This window comes from Malaya genurostris, chromosome 3, assembly GCF_030247185.1.
Source record: "Malaya genurostris strain Urasoe2022 chromosome 3, Malgen_1.1, whole genome shotgun sequence".
Lineage (NCBI taxonomy): Eukaryota > Metazoa > Arthropoda > Insecta > Diptera > Culicidae > Malaya > Malaya genurostris.
In genome coordinates this window covers 214357313-214377415 of record NC_080572.1, presented here as the reverse complement: position 1 = coordinate 214377415, position 20103 = coordinate 214357313, and the positions used below count along the sequence as shown (strand labels likewise).

At 36.4% G+C, this 20103-nt stretch overlaps 1 protein-coding gene across 31 annotated transcripts in view; it reads right to left on the bottom strand.

Moving 5' to 3' along the window:
• LOC131434953 (glutamate-gated chloride channel) overlaps nucleotides 1-11499 on the bottom strand; it is a 449131-nt gene extending 437632 nt beyond the window's left edge. For 20 of the 31 annotated variants that reach the window (XM_058602312.1, XM_058602313.1, XM_058602315.1 and 17 more), the window contains exons 1-2: nucleotides 10132-11498; nucleotides 1246-1586 (exon numbers count right to left, since the gene is read on the bottom strand). The gene's annotated coding sequence lies outside the window, so the exon portion shown is untranslated. Of the gene's footprint in view, nucleotides 1-1245; nucleotides 1587-10131 lie in introns of all 31 variants that reach the window. The other 11 variants (XM_058602298.1, XM_058602294.1, XM_058602295.1 and 8 more) reach the window with 3 other exon arrangements.
• Nucleotides 11500-20103: the final 8604 nt, after the last annotated feature.

Below are 20103 nucleotides of genomic sequence, written 5' to 3'. Positions count from 1 at the left end.
TGATGTAGATGTTTTAGATGTGGCACACACACAAGCTCACAGATACTTCTTTCAACAATAACGAACGGCGGCATCCATAAGCTGATTATAATGACACAAACATTTTTGGGTTGAACTCTGTAATCACATAAAAATTGGATTACCTATATAATAACGTCTGTGAAACCGAGCTGATTCCAGTGCGAACGAATCACAGGGCGGATGATCCTTGGCCATGAATTTTTAATGTTATTCACCATAACGAGCCTTATTTATATCGTCTGATTTGCATACAAAATTGCAGATTATAGAATGTACAGACGAGTGGGAAAAGCTATCTATTAGCCCGAGGACCGCTTGCTGTAATGGGGCACACGTGTCATGTCTCCCCCTGGAACCCAAAGGCAGAATCCTGGTAGGAACAGCCTTTTTCCGAAATACATATCGTTTTATTTCGTAGCCAACCGAATGTGGTTAGACAGTTGAAAAATCATTTTCTTTTAAAAAAATTAGACATTTACAAATGCAATTTTCAAATCAGCTCATCAGTCGAGTTAAATTAGAATCCCCATTAAAGACGCTAGTTGTAAGCAAAGACAGTCTAAGACAGCAGTGGCAAATAGCCAATCAGAATTTCGAAACGGCTCGCTGCTAGATAATATTATAAATAAATAGTTTTTCTTGAATCCTGGCGTCTGTCAACTTTCCAACGTGAAAAAAAATAGGAGCAATTGTGCCGATAACCATCTCATTACTCGAGTCACCACATTATTTAGTTTCGACCCCAAGAATCAATATCAAAGAGAAATTTAAGTGTAATAACGGCGCAAGAATTCGAAGCTAATGTACCATTTTTCATTTTTTCTTCTGAGTCAAGGCATTTAACAGCTGAACGACGGAACTGAGATGATTGAGGTTACCTTTTGCATAGTTCACTCGAGTGTTCTCTTTTTTTTTGCTGTCATTTCAAATATTTATTGTAGATTTATTGAGCTATGAATAATTTAGCTCGCCCATACCTCGTTGCAAGTTGCTAGCCAACAGGTAATGAGAGAACCGAACCGTCCGTACAATCGACGTTGACCCACGGTCTGCCACCTGTTTTCGTTGCCAAGAAAAAATGCTAGAACAACGTCCCCCCATTTGTACCGTCCTGGAACTAGGTTGTATGACTCAACCAATTGAAGGTACTTTGTGTTTCGAGTACAAGTGGGTAATCTAACAGGATTATCTGCTACCAACAGTGGTGAGTTTGGTTTTACTTACGTTTATATCCGGGCACAAATCCTGTTGGCCGTTTGATGATTCCTGCACTTTCCTAAAGCAGGATCAGGTCCTACTAATCGTTTCAGCTGCCCTAATTCGTTTACTCTAGCACTCAATCGAATTGACGATTTGCATAAACACCCGAGATCAACTCTCGAAACACGACAAACTGTAAAGCCAATTCTAAACTATTTCGCTTGCTTGCACACATCGAATCGCACCGAAATCTAGTTTGCACGGATTGTCTAATTAAAAGGTGCTACGAAGTTTATCTGCACTGGGGACTGCCTCGCTAGTGAAAATCAACGTATGCTCTCAACTCGTCAGGCACGTGACATATTCTGTAAAATATGAATAGAAATAACGAATTTTAGAACAAAATGTGAGTTCACGTGGGGTGTAACTGAAAATATTAGATATTTCTGGTATGGATATGTACATATTGTTAAAATTATTATTGTAATTATTATCATTATTAATATTAAAGTTATCAGAAATGAAGTTTTTCAATACACTGCAATCTTCATTGTCATGTATTTTTTCAGTGATTTGTTTCGACAGAACATCCTAGAGCTCTGAAAAAACCTACCTAAAAATATTGATATTTAATTTCCGGTAGCACTAAGTGCCTCGTACAAAGGTTACCATTGCACAGTGGTCCGAAACGGAAAATTAGCGTGACAAAAATATTTTCACTATTAAATATTAGTTTTTTGTAGTTGTTGTCTTCACAAAAGTTTTTTGTAATCAAATGGCGCTCCTTTTGATGAAAAAAGCTACTAGGGTGGTCCTCAATTAGATTGAAATCTGAAATCTAACTTTCTTAACTGAACTCAAAAATGATTTCGTTGTACAATAAAGTTGTAGGAAATTTTATTGCGAGCAACTTTGCTTAATTAAGCATATCTCTAACTTTTCATTTGATCGAGTTACATAAAATTTCCCTAGTAAAAGTAGGGTGGCTCCTGAAAAATCACTTTTTTTGTTCTAACTGTTTTGTGAAACATTCTATGGAAAAGTTGCTTCCAGAAGAGTTTTCACGCTAATTTCCCGTTTCGGACCATAGTGCATTGAGCGCATCTATAAAACATGATAACTATTTAAAATATGAAAAATAAACTTTTTTGTGGTAATCAGAGAGTCATTAAAGAATTAAAACGAAGATTTTTGTTTTAACAGCCAAAGTTTCAACGCTAGTGATTGGGGACTTCTTCAGGGGAAACAATAGATTGACGTTTCTCGTCAAAAACAATGATATATGTGCGGATAGTCAAGCGGTGAAGATTAAGCTTCTAATACAAAACAAAATTAGTGTCAATAATAATTAAGTAAGTCCGCCAAAAAAATAGTGATCATAGCTATATTTTTCAAGTAAGTCAAGTAAAATCAAATATGTAATTTTACCACATTTTACCTCAAGTACCCTTTTTTTACTGAATTGTATTCAAGTTTAGTTAAACAGCATAAAAACGAAGTACTTGCAGAATACCGGAAAGAATGTTTCTGAGCTTGAGCTTGACCGACCACCCCTGGTTGCTACTTCGTTACTGATCGGGATTAACTAAAATTGTAGAGAATATCTGACCTGGGACTGGTAAATCATCCTTCAATGTACATCTTCTGGTAATCCCAGAATTCATTGATCAGTACCGGCGCCGGCCAGGCCCGAATGTAGATCGTCTAAGGAATGGATAGGGATGTTAGTCTAACACTTGTTGTTACTAGTGGCCGTATATACACTGCGCACTCCACAAGTGTCACGGGAGTAGGATATTTGTTAGTAGCAATTTCAGTAATGTAATCGCGCCCGACTTAGTTCGTTTCGGGTTCAAGATGCTCGGATGCACCACAAAACTCATGGACTTTCCAAGTGAACGTTTCAACAATATTCGATATTGAAGTTCCGGAAAGTTCTTATTCGTGGAAACTGCGGAAAAGTTTTTTATGCTATCGTGGAACGAATAAAAACTTCCTTAATTTTATTCTCAATGGAACTGCCTGCTATAACATAAACGAGTGAATGGGATTTAGACGAAATAGTTGTTTTATTGTAGTGACATGTTGAAATCATCCGAAAGCTCTATTGAATAGATAATGTACATGAATTAATTACACTTCATAATTTTCGATGGAAAATTTGCCAAAACTAATAATATACTGGCCTTTGAAAAACTTCTATCAATCTGCAGGGTGTCAAAAATGCTAATTCAATTTATAAACGGAATAATGTGAGTTTTGCAAAGTTTTCCACCGAATAAGATCATTTTTTTAATGAACTGAAGAAAAAATCCGCATCGGTTTTTCAAATATTCCATCTAAAATTTCCTAAAACCACCCGCGCGCATGGTACTTGCACGATGACCTTAAATTATTTATGTATTTACTTCAAATCTTTCGGCGTAGCATTTTCCTTCTATTTATTTAACACACCGATATGTTATTCAAAGTGTAGTATTAATGGATTTTCGCGATAGTTGACTTTATCATTCAATTTATAGTGTTTAAAAACAAGTAATAATATGGAAGAAAACAATGGATAGAACTCAGAAGCTAGTTGGAAATGGATATTGTCGTGAAATGATGCGAGAATGTTTTTGAACAAAACTCTTTATTGAATGAAGAGATCATTTAGTAACCAGATGTGAAACGCAGATAACTGAAGGAAAAATTAAACTCCTCCAATTGTCGCCTTTTACGACATGGAAGCAGGAACCCAGTGGATCTATTCTTGGTTAAATTTTTTTTTCGTCGGATTCTACACGGCAACTAGACTAGTCCTGGCCGGAGAAAGATAATAGGCACTATCAATATCCTAGTGGACCCAAGAACCTGGATTTTATTCAAGTTTAGTTATATAGCATAAAAACGAAGTACTTGCAGAAGACCGGATATAATGTTTTTGATATACAAAAGTCGATCAAATCGTTTACAAATAGTTTCAATGATCGCCGGAAACTCGTTGTACAGTTTTACCTCATTTTTTGTTGTTGTTATAATATTCAGTTGAATGTATATAAAAACAACGTGCTTAAGCCACCTACAACTAAGATGATACCTTTCATATCAAAATGTGTTTTTTGCGTGAACTTCTGCGATATTTTTAGTTTTTATAAAATTATGTTAATGACTGTCGTTTTATTTAACAGTTTGAAATTTCAATCACTCATTACCTTGCAATTTTGGAACTGAAAGACGAATCGAAAATAGAAATTGTATTAATCCTTCGAATTGTTCCTTTTACTCTAAACGTGGGACAATCGATTGAGCATTCCATGAGATGTCGAAGTGAGTTCCACTTAAAAGATTTTGGTCAATATTTATGGTACTTCCAGAAACGGTATTCAGAGTCCAACATAACCCAAAATAGTTCGTATACTCATGAATTAGTACAACGAATAATTCGAAATAGTTTTGAGCTCAACTTTGAAGATTTTTTGGTATCGTCATCTACTATGACGGTTTGAATTTTTAAAACGCATAAACCCGGAATTTCAAAATTGGAAGTCGGAATCGAATAAAATTTACCAATTTTGTATGAAACGGTAAGTTTATTTTAATTTGATTTTTTGTTTATTTCCTTTTGGTCTTCCTTAGTTTCTATATTCTCGATACTTTCGGAAACGGAAATCAGTGTATCCGAAGTCAGTTAAATTGTTAACCATTTCATTAGATACGAAATGTTCGAAAATCAGTGTTGCCATCTAAGAGAAATCATAGTGCGTTCCACATAAAATTTTTGGATAGCTTCCGGGATCGAGAACCGAATACCGGTAAAACTGACATAAGTTTATTTGGTCGTCGACTCTCAAAATCTATGAACCCGATAAATTTCTGTGAATTTTTTACACCAATCATCCTGTATCCCCTGAACCAGAAGTCAGATCTGATTGGAAAATAAGCATTTTTTGTGAGACTTTAAGCCCTTTCGTTTGAATATTAGATAAGATGAGATCGGCTCAGCCATTATCATCATTACGAACTCTTTTGACTCTTCTTCTTTTGACGAACTTCTTCGAATGGTATAAGGGTGTAAAAAGTTGTGTTCTTCCAGCAATTATTGTTGGAAGCAGTATAAATCAAAATAAATATGGAACTGTTTTGAATTAGAAAATCCTGCCCTCTTTCTAATACATAAGTCATGTTCGAACGATTGTGTTGCCAAAAACAAACCATGCCAAAATCCAATGCAAAAGAACAGTATTGAAAATCGTGTTTCACTTTGCTCCAAAAAAACGCTTTATCATCAAACGCGTAAAACTCCTACTACTGAAATAAGGCGAAAAGTCGCTTACACAAAAATATCAATATCTTCGCTAAAAATAAACGGATTTTAACAATCTATGGCTTGTTGAATAGCTGTTACCTTAACAAATTGTACATCAGCTTTTGTGACCAGTCACGTACCCAGAGGGGGGGGCCTAATTGCCTTGGCCCCTCCCGAAATCAAAAACAGATGTATAATTATTTAAAAGGTCTCACGCATGTGTTACAGAAATAACAAGACAATAAAACGTAATGAAATGTAATACAATAACAGTTCCAGTGGAAAAGTTTAAAGTGTCTGATAAAAACACCTGTAAAAGGCACACCGAGAATTAGGTACATCAGCAATCTTCAGTAACATTATTTTTTATCTTTGGGCCCCTCCTGAAACGAAATCCTGGGTACGGGCCTATTTGTGACCATAATTCATTTGTATCTATGTTTGTAAAAATCTGGGCCGCTGCTTCTGATAAAATGGATTGATTTCCGGTTTGGAGAACACGATCACTTTTCCGGTAATTGTAATTAAAATTTAGCATACCCGAAATCAGTGGGTTTTATCATCAAATAACCAACGGTTTAGCCGATTTTAACGTATCATGACTCAAATTAAAGTTCTCATTGTCTTTAAATATACTGTACAAATTCATCCTGATCCGACTTTTAGAGCGATGAGTGTCAAAACATTCAAATCGTCATTCAGAATGACGATGCAGAACTGGTACGCGTCGGTACATGCGGCTTTGCTCCGTTCGCAGCATGCTTTGTTTAATTTCGTATAGCGTGCAGGGTTGCCACATTAAAAATTATATTCTTCAGGTGGAAAATATGTCAATTTTTTATTCTTTTATTCAATTTGTACCTACTTGTTAGTGTTATTACTAGATCATGATAACGATGCTTTTCTATAAAAGTACACTTATTACCTTTCTCATATAGAAAGTGTATACAATCACTTGAAAAATTGACTAGTGAAAATTGGCCCAGAGGACTAAGTGTTCTATATCATTCGACACAGTTCATCTAGCTGAGCAATGTATGTTCCTATTGAATTTCACACCGTCATTTAAAGCGATGATGCAAAAAAGGATAAAATTCTTCTAGATTTGTCTCAAAACTGATTCAATTTTTGTAGGCTATATTAGTTACTTACTAAACCAACCGACTTCGGCTATACCGCTTCCCAGTTCCCGGTTCCAGAAGTATCGGAAATAGTGGTCAAAAACTCTAGAACAAGACTCACTCAATTTTCTCAGAGATGATTTGATCGAGTTCCACAAACTTAGGCTCAAATATCAGGTGTACAACTTTGCTTCCGCCGTTTTCCGATAGGTGACTGTACCGGCTGAAGCTGGTTAAAATACATAGATGATAATGCCTTTGAAGTGAGTGTGTGCAGTACCTAACGAATTGTCATCGCCGTTTCAGTGACAGTTGTTCTTGTTTTCGTATTATTCTCGCTCGAAAATGTCTGTTTATGTGCCCAATTCTCGCCATTTGCGGGAAGTTTTACTTTTCTGTTACAATTCGAAAAAATGCAGCTGAAGCGCATCGAATGCTTTCAGAAACTTACGGTGGTGCTGCTCTGAGTAAAAGAATGTGTCGGGAATGGTTTCAACGTTTTAAAAATGGTTATTTCGATGTCGAAGACAAACATGGTGGTGGAAGAGAAAAAACCTTCCAAGATGAACAACTAGAAGCATTGCTTGATGAAGATTCGTACCAAAATCAAGAAGAGCTTGCCGAATCGTTGGGAGTGAGTCAGTAAGCCATTTCAAAACGTCTCAAGGCCCTGGAAAGAAGAAAAGGAAACTGGGTGCCGTACGAGTCGAAACCGAGGGACATCGAGCGCCGTCTATTTGTATGTGAGCATCTGCTTCAAAGACAAAATCGTAAGGGGTTTTTACATCGAATCGTAACCGGTGATGAAAAGTGTGTTCGATACGATAATCCTAAACGATAATCCTAAACGCAGAAAATCATGGGGAAAGCCCGGACATGCTATTTCGTCGAAGGCAAAACCGAATATTCACTGCGCCAAGGTTATAATTTGTATTTGGTGGGATCAGCTCGGTGTGATTTACTACGAGCTCTTAAAACCGGGTGAAACCATCACAGGAGATCGCTACCGAACGCAACTGATGCGTCTTTGTCGAGTGCTAAAAGAAAAGCCGCCACAGTATCAAGCGCGACATGACAAAGTCATCCTCCAACACGACAATGCAAAAGTGGTCAAAAAATACCTGGAAACGCTGAAATGGGAAGTCTTGCCCCACCCGCCGTATTCCCCAGATGTCGCCCCTTCTGACTTCCACCTATTCCGTTCGATGGCACACGGCCTGGCAGATCAACATTTTCAATCCTTCGAAGAGTTGGAAAAATGGATTGCTTCATGGATAGCGTCAAAAAAGGACTCCTTTTTTCGAGCCGGGATCCGAAAATTTCCGGAAATAAGGGAGAAAGTTGTCGCTAGCGACGGACAATACTTTGAATAATACATCTGTAAGCACTTTTTCGCAATAAAGCTTTAAAATTTGGAGAAAAAAAACGGTGGAAGCAAAGTTGTACACCTAATAAAAGTTCCTATAGTCTCATAGGTTACTGTTAAATTTCATCCGGGTCCGACTGCCGGTTTCAGAACTATAGGCTAAAGTGTGTTTAATTAGTGCGACGATACAAAATAAAGAGAAATTCCTATCATCTTGACATAAAATGTTTACAAATTAAAAAGGTTATATTAGTTTATACCCAAAGAAAGTTTCGTATTTTATTGAGGGGCTGGGGTCCACTAGGAGATTGATAGTACCTATTAGCTCTCTCCGGACTGTACCAGCCTAGATGCCGTGTGGAATCCGGCGGAAAAAAATGAACCAAGAATAGATCCACTGGGTTCCTGCTTCCATGTCGTAAAAGGCGACAATTGCAGGAGTTTCTTTTTCCTTTCAGTTATCAGATATTTTCAATGTTTTACTTCTGATTACTCTATTTTACTAAATCATCTCTTTATTCAACCTATCAATTTCCGTCTAGCTTCGGAGAAAAGTTTTATTAGGAATGATTTCTTCTTCCATGTTATTGATTGTCTTTCAGGATTATAAAATGAATGATAAAAATCAACCATTGCGCAAATCCGTTTATATTACAAAGTTAATAACAGAGATGACATGTATCGGTATATTGAATACATAGCAAAAAAACACTTGATATTAATATTTCAAACAGTAAATTAATATTTTTCTCGGTAGCCGGCTGCCCAGATCAACTAATATAACCAATTAATAATTTTAATAAATAATTAAAATAATAAAGCGGAAATAATAAAGAATCAAGACGCGTGTGAAATCTGTTGACCTTTGTTTGATGATTTAAAATGATTTTATAATAACTGTTTAGAATATTTCAATGCAATGAATCAACTTTTTTGTCTAAATCCTATTCGCTCGTTTATTTTGTATCACGTAGTTTCATTTATAAAAACGTACTTAATCCACATAGCAGTGAGATGATACCTTTTTTTATCAATCCGAATGTGTTTTTTTTTGCATGACTAAAAAAAACGCGAAAGGTAGATGCATAAACGAGTGACTGCATACTCGACAGCCGGCTGTCCGGAGTTTTGTCAATTTCGGAGATTGACTGTTTCGTGCATTATATTGCCAGCACAAAGTAACACATAAAACGATAATACTTTAAAACATTCTTGGTAGCCGGCTACCCAGAGCAATAAATACATGATAACATTATTAAAACATTTACTAACAAAGTATCCTCTCCTGTGATGCATGTGGGAATGCAGAGGATTCCTCGGTTCTTAGTAGCAACATGCATCGAACTAACAATCCTTTCCCTCCCAAGTAGATCTGCATTCGGACGTGGCCGGCGTCGGTATTGATCAGCATGCATGGTTCAATACAGATTGCACAGTGTGAAACAATGTGTTATTCCCAAACATGTTACTTCAAAAAATCATTTTGCAATCTCAATTGGTCCAGATCAATAACGGAGTAGCAACACACGGGCGGTCTCTAATGCTAATGCTAATGCTAAAGAAAGTTTCGTATTTTATTCAACATTGAAAAAAAAATTCTTCGCCGAATCTTCTAGTGATATTTTTGAAAATAAAGTGATATGAGAAAGGCATCATTACACCACTTGGTGGATTAAAAAAGAGTTTTTATGTTTATAAAAAGGTAAAACAACACAAACAGTGAAATATTTCCAATGTACGTTAGAACTTAACCACTTTCATCATTTTCTCTCGGTTTTTATGTAAGAAACGCAGCTTGCCATCCCGCCAACCACTTTCACCCTAACTTTCGTATTATTCCGGGTTCGTATGACGTAATCTCTTTGTTAGCCTATTTAATACATTTATGAATTTTTATGACAGAATTTTCCACCGATTGAATCTTCTTAGGATTTTTTGACAAATTTATTAAATCCCAATCTTTGACGTTAGAAACATGGTTCAAATAACTTCACGATAAAAGACTCAAACTCAAAATCTAACTTCTAAACCATCTACTCGGAATACGAATTTCAAAGTGTTTGCTATATAATTTTATCCGATTAATTACGTTGATAACGTAAAGTCATTCATAAAGTGACACAACTTTTGCATACCTGAAATCACGTCATCCTGTTAGATGTAGACTGTACATGACCCAATTTGAAAGGAAAACACTATGCTTCAAACGAAGCGGTTAATTCCTGGCTCGATCATTAATCATTCACAGAACAAAGAAACGGGAACTGATTTTATAACAACGCTGCTAAATTTTCCCTACCCCCCCCTCAAAATTTTCACCGGTGTTGAGTAACAATGTACACTAACGTACCTGCAGTAGTACGGTTTTTCTGCGCTTATATATATGCACTCACTCGTACGTTCGGTGTCTCTGTACGTGATTGAAGGATTCTCCACTGTGTTGATTATTTCACTCTCCGAATGAACCGTTTCCTACAATGGCCAGAGGAAAAATCACCACCTGCAAAGCCAATTGAGAAGAAAATCTTGCCAATTCTACTGTAGGAAAATGTATCTCAGTCAAATATCACTAATCTGCAGATTTTTGCACGCTTCCCAAGCTCTTCTATTTCTTTAAATTTTGCTCACTTAAACTGTTTCTCTCTCTCTCTCTCTCCGGCTAAAGAATGCTTGATCAGAGGATGTCTTCGTTGCCTTGTTCCCATGCACAAAATTCAAATAAATTTCACCGTAATCTAGAGCTTCCTTCTTTTTTATCACCGCACAACGTTCCCTCTTCAAACTCGCTTTCACAAACTGTGCTTCTCCTGTTGTTCACACCATTCAAAATTATATCACCAACGATCAGTAGCCATTATTTTCTACTTTCCTTTTTTGCCGTGCACCTGTGCACCTCTCAAAGCGACAATAATTTGAAACTTTTACACGGCTTGCTAGTTTTTCCACTTCCGACAGTAACGGAAAATATTACCCAAAGGAGTAGGAAACAGAAAAAGAAAGAACTTTTCTTTATCACCAACCCTCACACGGATCGTAGCATAAAATTATTGTTTTTATCTCACCAAATTTATTCAACTTTTCACCCAGAGTGGTCTCTGAGTATTTGGTATATTCTTCTTCTTTTATTAATTTTTTGTTCACGAGCACGTAACCTCTTCAGCAAAATCCTTTTGCTTTTGCGGGTGTCGTCGGAATTCGATTCTCACTTCCTTTGTTCAATCCGAGCAGCAAATTATAACCGATCAGGCACTGCTAGTCTGTCTAGCTGATTAGGTATTCGTACATCATCGGGTCAAAGACATCCAACTTCTCCGAATAGGACACGTACACTCACCCCAGCAGTAGTGGTCGAAAGGTCGTCCCGTGGCGCCTAGCAATAATAGTAATCACAATGAGAAAGCCACCAAGAACTAAAAATGGGCAGCCGCACGGACGAGGAACGGACCAATAGTGAATTGAAATGTTTTTCCCATGAAAATCTGCAGCGTACTAAATTTTCATCCGACGACGGTTGGGCCAAAGGTTCGGTCCGAATTTCGAATGTGCGGCCAACAAGGTTTCGCCGACCGACCGCCTACTGGCGCCCTCGTCGATGAGGAGAACGCGGCGAATGGACATGCGCCCGAAACACCGCTTCTCCCGTCGAGTTCTCTCAGCTGATCGCCGTCGCCGATCGAATGACGATGACAGTTCTCTTGTTGATTGGCGGATGACTATGCCGCATATGATTTTACGAGCTGGTTTTACTGCATGCCGATAGAGTGATGCTGAAAAGAGCTATATTCGGTTTGTTGATTGTTTTCATTTTAAGGCGAGAGAGTTTTTCCGATGTTTTTCTCTCGTCCGTCGTTTGAAAACCGCATGGCATTTTTAAAGTGTCTCTTTGTTCTCGGTGTTGCTTGTGCAGGCGCTCTGTGTTTTTTCTATGTATACATATGAATATGACGGAAAGTTGTTGATTGCATCCTCACGAAATGACATAACCGAGCGCGGAACGGGAGAAAAAACATGTACCGTTCTAGTGTGAGCATGGCTGTATTATTTTTGTAAGTCGATCGGCGTAATTATTTATTATAAATACATGGTTTAGGAGTTGCTACAGTAAAACGTGTTCTGGAAATCACTACAAGCAACTAATCAATGGTAAATTTAAGTCAATTATTAGCAATCTTACAGTTTTCTTTTCGCGTTGCGTTTTGACCAACTCCTTATTATGAATACTGGTTTCTGATAAAGATTCAAAACTTATCGATATTTATCGATAATATCGATATCAACTTGACTTCGACAATATCGATAATTTACAGCGTGAAATATCGATATTGCATATTGCAACCATAGAGTTAGGTAAATTTATTATTTCAGGTTTTTCATTTCGCTTGCGTAGTTTTTGTTCAGTGAGAGATATCGGCTTTACTCCAAAATAACAAGTTAATCAGATTTTGCCTAAAATTTACTTCCTACTACAAGCAGACCTTTTATAGGGGTTTTTTCATAAATACGTTTATTTCATAGGCAATATACATAAGTTTTTCTTCGCCGTGGCATCCACAATACATAGTACTTTAAACCTAATACACTTCGAACATCGTATTAGTATGTTGATATTCATTAGTTAATCTAAACACTGTTTTTCTCAAGCGATTTGCTATTATAAATTACATTAAATAAAATACATTTATTTTGTACATGATCTTAAAACTATTTCAAGTTTGTTTGTATCAGTTCATTATTTTTATTCATATAATATAGCTGGTTATTGGTCGAACTCATGGAAGAAAAAGGGGTCTAACGTAAAATAAAATTTAAATTAGAGCTCCAATGGACTTAATGAAAAAAGTTTCATGAAAGGAAGGTCACGACAACCAAGAATGTCGCGAACTGGGACATTGGATAACCTACCTTGAGTACGCAAGGAATTTATTAGTTGAGATCTGACATCACGATACTCCACGCATGTCCAAACGACATGATCAATATCCCGATAACCTTCGCCGCACAGTGATTAGTCTCAGAAAGTCCAATTCAAAGGAGATGTGCATCTAACGTGTAGTGATTGGACATGCGTCTGGACATCACACGAATGATGTCCCTACTCACATCCAGTTCCCTTAACCGTTGTGCACTCGAAAAAAAAAACACCTTTAACCACCCGAATAGGTACCCGGGTACCCATTTTTTTAAATCGCTGTAAGTTGAGCATTTTTCAACCGATTGAAGTAATTTTAGCACTGTTGGATTCAGGAACTTAAGCTCTTTGGGATTGGTACCCATAAAGATGGACATGGTGCTCCTGGTTCCCAGGAACCCGGATATCCTAAATGAGTTCCGACATCGAGGCATTTATACACGGATTTCACGTATTTTTGTAATCTTATCTAAGAATTGCTATATGAAATCAAGTGCTATGCTGAGTTGTTATGTTTATATATTTCAGGGGGCATCCGTTATGTACGTAACATAAAATTTTGATTTTTTCTACCACTCCTTTCCCCCTTTGTCGAGCATTTCTCAATCTTTTCACCATGTATTGTCACGTATTTTTGAAACCTCTCCCCCCTAAACGCGTGACGTACTTTATGTATGTTCCCTTATATACTTCACTTTCTTATCTTCAGTTTGAAAATTATTATGTACTTCAGGCCTATTGCGAGGAGCACGCAATACAATTTTTAATTCTGGCAACAAACATTTCGAAACATCACGAAGTTACTTCCCAAACAGTTTCGTTCTCATTTATATTTCCTTTTTTTCGTTCTATGAGAGTAAGTCCAGAATAGGCCAACTACCCTTTAGATGACGTCATTTTTCTACAAAAGGTTCATTTTGGTACGGCCTTTCTCAAATAGCTGGTTTGGAAAAGTTTCAAATTAGTAAATGACATTTATGGTGGAAAACACAAGTGTCGGAACATTCTACGGAAATCCGGATTAACGGGAACCAGAAGAACCTACTACAGCAATATACACGGCCATCGAAAAGTGGATAAATTTCTGAATTTACCCGTACTGAAAAAATTCAAATCGGATGGAATTTGCCTTAGTTACAAGCATTTTTATTTGTGGGTACCCGGGTACCCATTCGGGTGTTTACGTAATAAAAAAAATTTGAGCCCCCCCATTCGACCCCCCTTACTGTAAAATGAAAAGTCAAAGCATGAGAAGTTATGGTCCAACTAGTTCTTGGAATTGACCGAATTGCAGAATCTTAGTTTAAACCTAACTCAGAAATTTCTAATTTTGAAATTCGAAAAGGTACCCGGGTACCCATTCGAGTGCATAAGGGTTAACCATGCCTTTGTAGATATTTTAGGAACAATTGAGTGCATCCACCGATCCAGATCATTTTTATTCCAAGAAGCTTGTCAGCTGGCGGGTGTTCTTTGGCGAGACGCGCTATAGAATTCGTTGAAAGCAATCGATTTCTCATAAATTTCACCCTCAATAGCACCACGTTTGCCTAAAATATCGGCTCTTTCATTGCCTGGAATAGAGCAATGAGCCAGGACCCAAACTATTGTGATTTGATAATTATTCTTCAATATGTCGTTCAGGCACTGTTTTATTAATCTTCTATAGAGTTAAAAGTACTTAATATTAAGAAACTTTTGGGCAGTGTGTATGCTTAGCAGTGTGCAAGCAAAGTACTACCAAAAATCAAACTTAAGGTTGTTACGGTCGCGCGGATTTCGTGATTTTCGCGGATTTAGCGCGGTTTCTGCTCAGATTTTTATGCTATGGCGAAGATTTCGCGCGAATTTCAAGAAACATCATTTCACATTTGTGAATCATTTGTAAATTTTTGAAGCTTGTGAGTTTTATGAAACCCAAAAAAATAAGAATGAGCGAACGTTTCAGCAATTGGTGAATTTTCACCACGATAAAGCCAAAATTTACGAGAAGGCGGTTCTAGCAAATGTTTTCTTCAGTGGACAACATTTCGATTCTATGCTCTCCGGTCTCGAGTGGTACAAATTGCTATTTCAACAGAGCTGTTACCAGGAATTACAAAGGAATTACGACCAAAACATGTCATTCGCAACGCGATGATCTAGTTTTATATTTTAAGCACAAATTTGAAACAGATTTACAACCGCGCAACGAATTTGTTTCAAAATAATGAGAACTCGAAACACGAATAGAACACTGATTTAAATTTCTTGGGTGTGTGTGTAATGAGATCTGTCAGACGAAATGTCAAAGCGTCGAATGACATATCAGAAATTATCAATATAAGCAGGAAATCGTCGAAATCATTCAATTTTTTGTTTGTTTGTTTGTTTCTTATTTGAAACATCACAGTGAGTTGACCTACACTAATACATTGACATACATCTGAACAAGTATAGTAATATGAAGTTAAAACCGCACTGTTCACACTAGGATTATGTTATACGCATGACATAATACTTGTTATTGAGTTTGTTTAGAAACAAACAGCAGAAATGACTACGTCGCAGGTAGAAGAGAAAAAATTGCGTTGACAACATCCGGAAAATAAGAAATAAACCAGGTACCTCTCCTAGTTATGGATGATGTTAACGTTTCAAGCTTATTGCCAACATTTCGAAGGTTTACTGTTTCAAAACGTTGACCATTCAAGAGAAATAAATATTTTTAAGCAGTAAATATTCAAAAAAGTCATCTCCTAATACAAAAACCAAAAATGGTTGTATCAGTTCCCAGTTTTGTTTTACTATGATTATATGGCTACTTTGATGGAAAACTGCTGTTGTTGAACAGCTTGTCAATTGGCATAGTTGAAAAGTGACGGAAAATGCTAGCAGGATTATGCTTTACTGACAATTATATCATGTTATTTAGGGAACCATGTTTTACTGTGACGTTTCTGAATATGAAATAACGCAAAAGTAAAACATGTTATTTCGCTTGAAACATGAAATCAGAGTTAAAACTCGTATTTACTCATAGTGTGAACATACACGGAAAAGCCAGCGATCGCAAAACAACTAAAATATTAGTTGTTTTTCTGATTTTGATTGGTTAAAATTTGGTACAACTAATCGACTGTTGTTTTAACTAATCTGTCCTTTTTGATTTATCGTGCTGGCAGCTTAGCAACAAAGACACGCACCACAAACAAGTAATGGAACGTTTCAGTTGAGCAATGCCAAACACCCTGAGCGAACAATGAAACGTTTCAATGAGATGTCACTCGTGCAATTGAGCAAAGACACAATCCCAGCAAAGTTACTTGTACGCATGAAAGCAAGAAAAAAGTCTCAGTTGTTTCAACCAATTATTCAGTTATTTGAACTTAAGACGCCAATTGCAATAAATATTTTTTACTAATAGCCTCTTCGGGGGGCAGCTAATCGTTCACTGCTTGAACAACGAAATTTTCCCTCACAAAGGATATAGAAATGAACCAAAGGATTATAATTCTCAAAAGGGAACTCACCAGAAAAATGGTCACAGGGAATCAGGAATATTTTTCTTCACTTGCATAATGGCTCTCTGGTAAACCTAATGCTACAGATACACTTTCAAGAAAATACAAATATTACCACTTCACTTTAGCAGCAAATTTTTAAGCGTCAAGCGGTTTTAATAACATTGACATGAACTGTCCTAAAATACATTACTCTTATTTACTGTTATATTCTGCTGCATACTTTCACTTACATAAAACGAACACTACGTAACTAACATAAATGACGTTCATTTATCATTGAAAATTTTCAATATGAAACGCTTCTGGTGAAATGAAGAGGTTTGTTGTTCTGCGTTTTGCTGTCTTCGTTCTCCGCCAAGTGACAGCATTTGAATACAACAATTTCGGTTACCTGAATAGTTATGACAAAATCAACAGATATGTTAGTTAAATTGACAACATTTTAGTTGAAACAACCAGGGCGTGAAACAACAATTGCAATATTGTAATTTTGCGATCTGCGGGTTCTCCGTGTAGTATTAGATAAAACATTAGGTTACTGAAGATCTGAATTCTCGGTGTGCCTTTTGCTGGCGTTTCAACAGACAATTTAAACTTTTCCACTGGTGTGTATTACATTTCTTTATTATTTACTTTCTATTTCCGGTCGTACAGTAAAATTTTATGTATTATTACAATTATCTTTTATTTTGCCCCAGTTTCATCTTCCATTTTATGTGGTTTTGATTATTTCCCAATTTTTTTCGTTTCTATTTCTGATTTCTGGAGGTATTCCTCTAGGTACGTGCCTGGTCGGTAACATTTAAAATATTGAAACTCTTGAATCCAGTGAAATAACAGTTCAATTTACTGAATATTCTCATATCAAGAAAAAAACTAATGACTCCATCATTGATAGAATAGAAAAAATAATTCTCTTGAATAATATTTATGCTCATTTTCCTTCAAAATTAGATGCAAAATTTCGTTTCGATAACGTATGTCGTCGTGCTAATTTTGATCACTGTATTCCTTGTCGTTGTAGGATCTTTTGTAATCATTTCATAATTTTGACATTTTCCGTAAATATTGCGAATAAGTGACTCTTGAATATATTAAAACTTACAAAAAGTGACACATATAACGCTTCGTAACACACAAAACTTACAAAAGAGTAACTAATGTAACGCCTCGTAACGCTTTTATCTTTCAAAAATGTTACACATGTATCGTTTCGTAAGACCCTAAATTTACAAAAGAGTAACACATATAACGATTCGTAACGCTTTTAATTAATAAAAAAATGTAACGCATGTAACACTTCGTAACGTCACATTCACAAGAGTAACTCACGTAACACCTATAACTCACAAAAAACTGTAACGCTTCGTAACGTCAAAAACTTATACGGAGTAACACATATTACGTTTCGTAACGTTTATAACTTACTAAAAAGTAACGCATGTAACGCATCGTAACGCTTGTAACCTACAAAATAGTAACGCATGGAACGCTTCCTAACGCCTATAACATACTAAAAAGTAACGCTTCGTAACGCTCCCTAACGCTAATTACTTACTGAAAAGTAACGCATATAACGCTTCGTAACGCTTATTATTAAGAAAAAGTAACACTAGCAACGCTTCGTAACGCCTATAACTTAAAAAAATAACGGTTCGTTACGTCCCGTAACGCCTATAACATACTGAAAATTAACACATGTAACGTTTCGTAACGCCTATAACTTACTAAAAAGTAACCTATGTAACGTTTCATATCGCTTAAAACTTACAAACTTAACGCCTATAACTTACGAAAAGTAACGCAAGTAACGCAAGTAACGCCTATAGCTTACGAAAAGTAACACAAGTAACGCTTTGTAACGCCTATAACTTATAAAAATAGCGCATGTAATGCTACGTAACGTCTATAACTTACAAAAGAGCGACGTATATAACACTTCGTAACACCTTAAACTTCCTCAAAAGTAACGCATCGTAACTCGTTTACCGCAAAAATCTAACCCTTATAACTGTTTTTAATTTTTATAATTTCCACAAAATAACTCCTATGATTTGTAACCCTTAATTTAAAGAAAATTATCGTATGCAACGCTTTCTAGTTACTTCAACTTATCGTAATGCTTCCCATAGAAGGATAATATCGAGTGAAACGATTCGTCAAATGGAACATTTTTTCATAATGCGGAGTGTCATGGGTAGGTCGTTGACATTCACGCAACCCGCCTGGATTCGATTCCCAACCCCGCACATAGGGTCAGCAAGTTTTTCTACATTGAAGAGCCTGATGACCGTAAAGTTAAAACCTCTTTAATTGGAACAAAAAAAATTCATATTTTCTTTTCTCAGGCGTAGGCCTCATTGCGTAACGCTTCAAAAACTAAACTACTATTTTATGTATTGTTATTATTGTCATTTATTCTACCCCGGTTTCATCCTCTATTTTATGTAATTTTGACTCTGTTCCGCTTCGTAGGGCCTGCCACTGCGTGCTTTATTGGCAGTGGAGTTGTGACCATTACGTAACTCTCAAAAACCTCTATCCCACAGTGTAATCTACAGGATCAACAGCCACATAATAATTCTCAGCCTTTTTTTTCGTTTCGGGAGAGGCTAAAGTCAATAAACTATCAGTAGAATAGTCCTTGAATTTTTTGGTTTAAATATGGTATAACGATACCAACTTTTTCTTTGTTAGGCCCGGGACTTCTCATTCCATCTAGTAAGCCACGTAGCGAAATTTTACACTGTTGCACCACCGAATCTCCCTTCGTTAATTTTCGTTAACTATGAATATTTTAAATACAAACTTTAAAATCCACCCCAAGTCCGCGTGCTAAACACGATGGAAAACTTTCTTTTCATATACAGGTACAGGTAAATATTTGGTGGTCAAATCAAATAATCTTCAGTCACAGGAAGATCAAAACGATTTTTAAAGTTTAATAACTGCTGTAAAATTTAACTTTTGAGGGTTCTCATTGTTCTCTATCTATCTCTATCACATTTCTTTAAGTTTATGTAATGCTTTACAATATCTACCGTTTTACCTAAATAATTTGTTCACTTCACTGCTAACGACAATCTGCACTAGAATGAATTCATGAAGGCACGAATATCTATAACAATAATAATAATTTTGATTCCATATCCGACGTATTGATATTGCGGTCCCTGCACATGTGGTAACTATTATCAGGACATCGCGCACGTGGTGTGGTTGTGTGTGGATTATCTTGATTCTTGACACCAGGACTCCCTCCGGGCCCGAGCTAGAGCACTTGATGTTTCGTATTTATACAGTATGTAAAGAAGTACATCTACCTTTGACGTAATTTAAGAATTTGCATGATTTTGTCGGCTAAAATTGTTGTAATTTATGACTTTATCCATCCATTTTGTTCGAACTCTTCGAAATGCATATTGAATCCGTTTACACGGGACTCATTTGAAACACTATGAATTGCAATGTGCGCATAAATTTATTGTCTCAATAGTCGCCAACTGGATAGGTCAAAACTCAAGGGCTTTCGATGAGTCATTTCATAATTTCATAACCCTGTTTCAAGCAAAACGAAGCTCATTTCACAGTCGATGTTTTTCTCTTCATTGGATAAATGAATCGATTATCTCGAGGAAGAAAGTAAATCAGGACATTTCGAATCAACCCAGTAAAGGTAGACGTGGCAATCA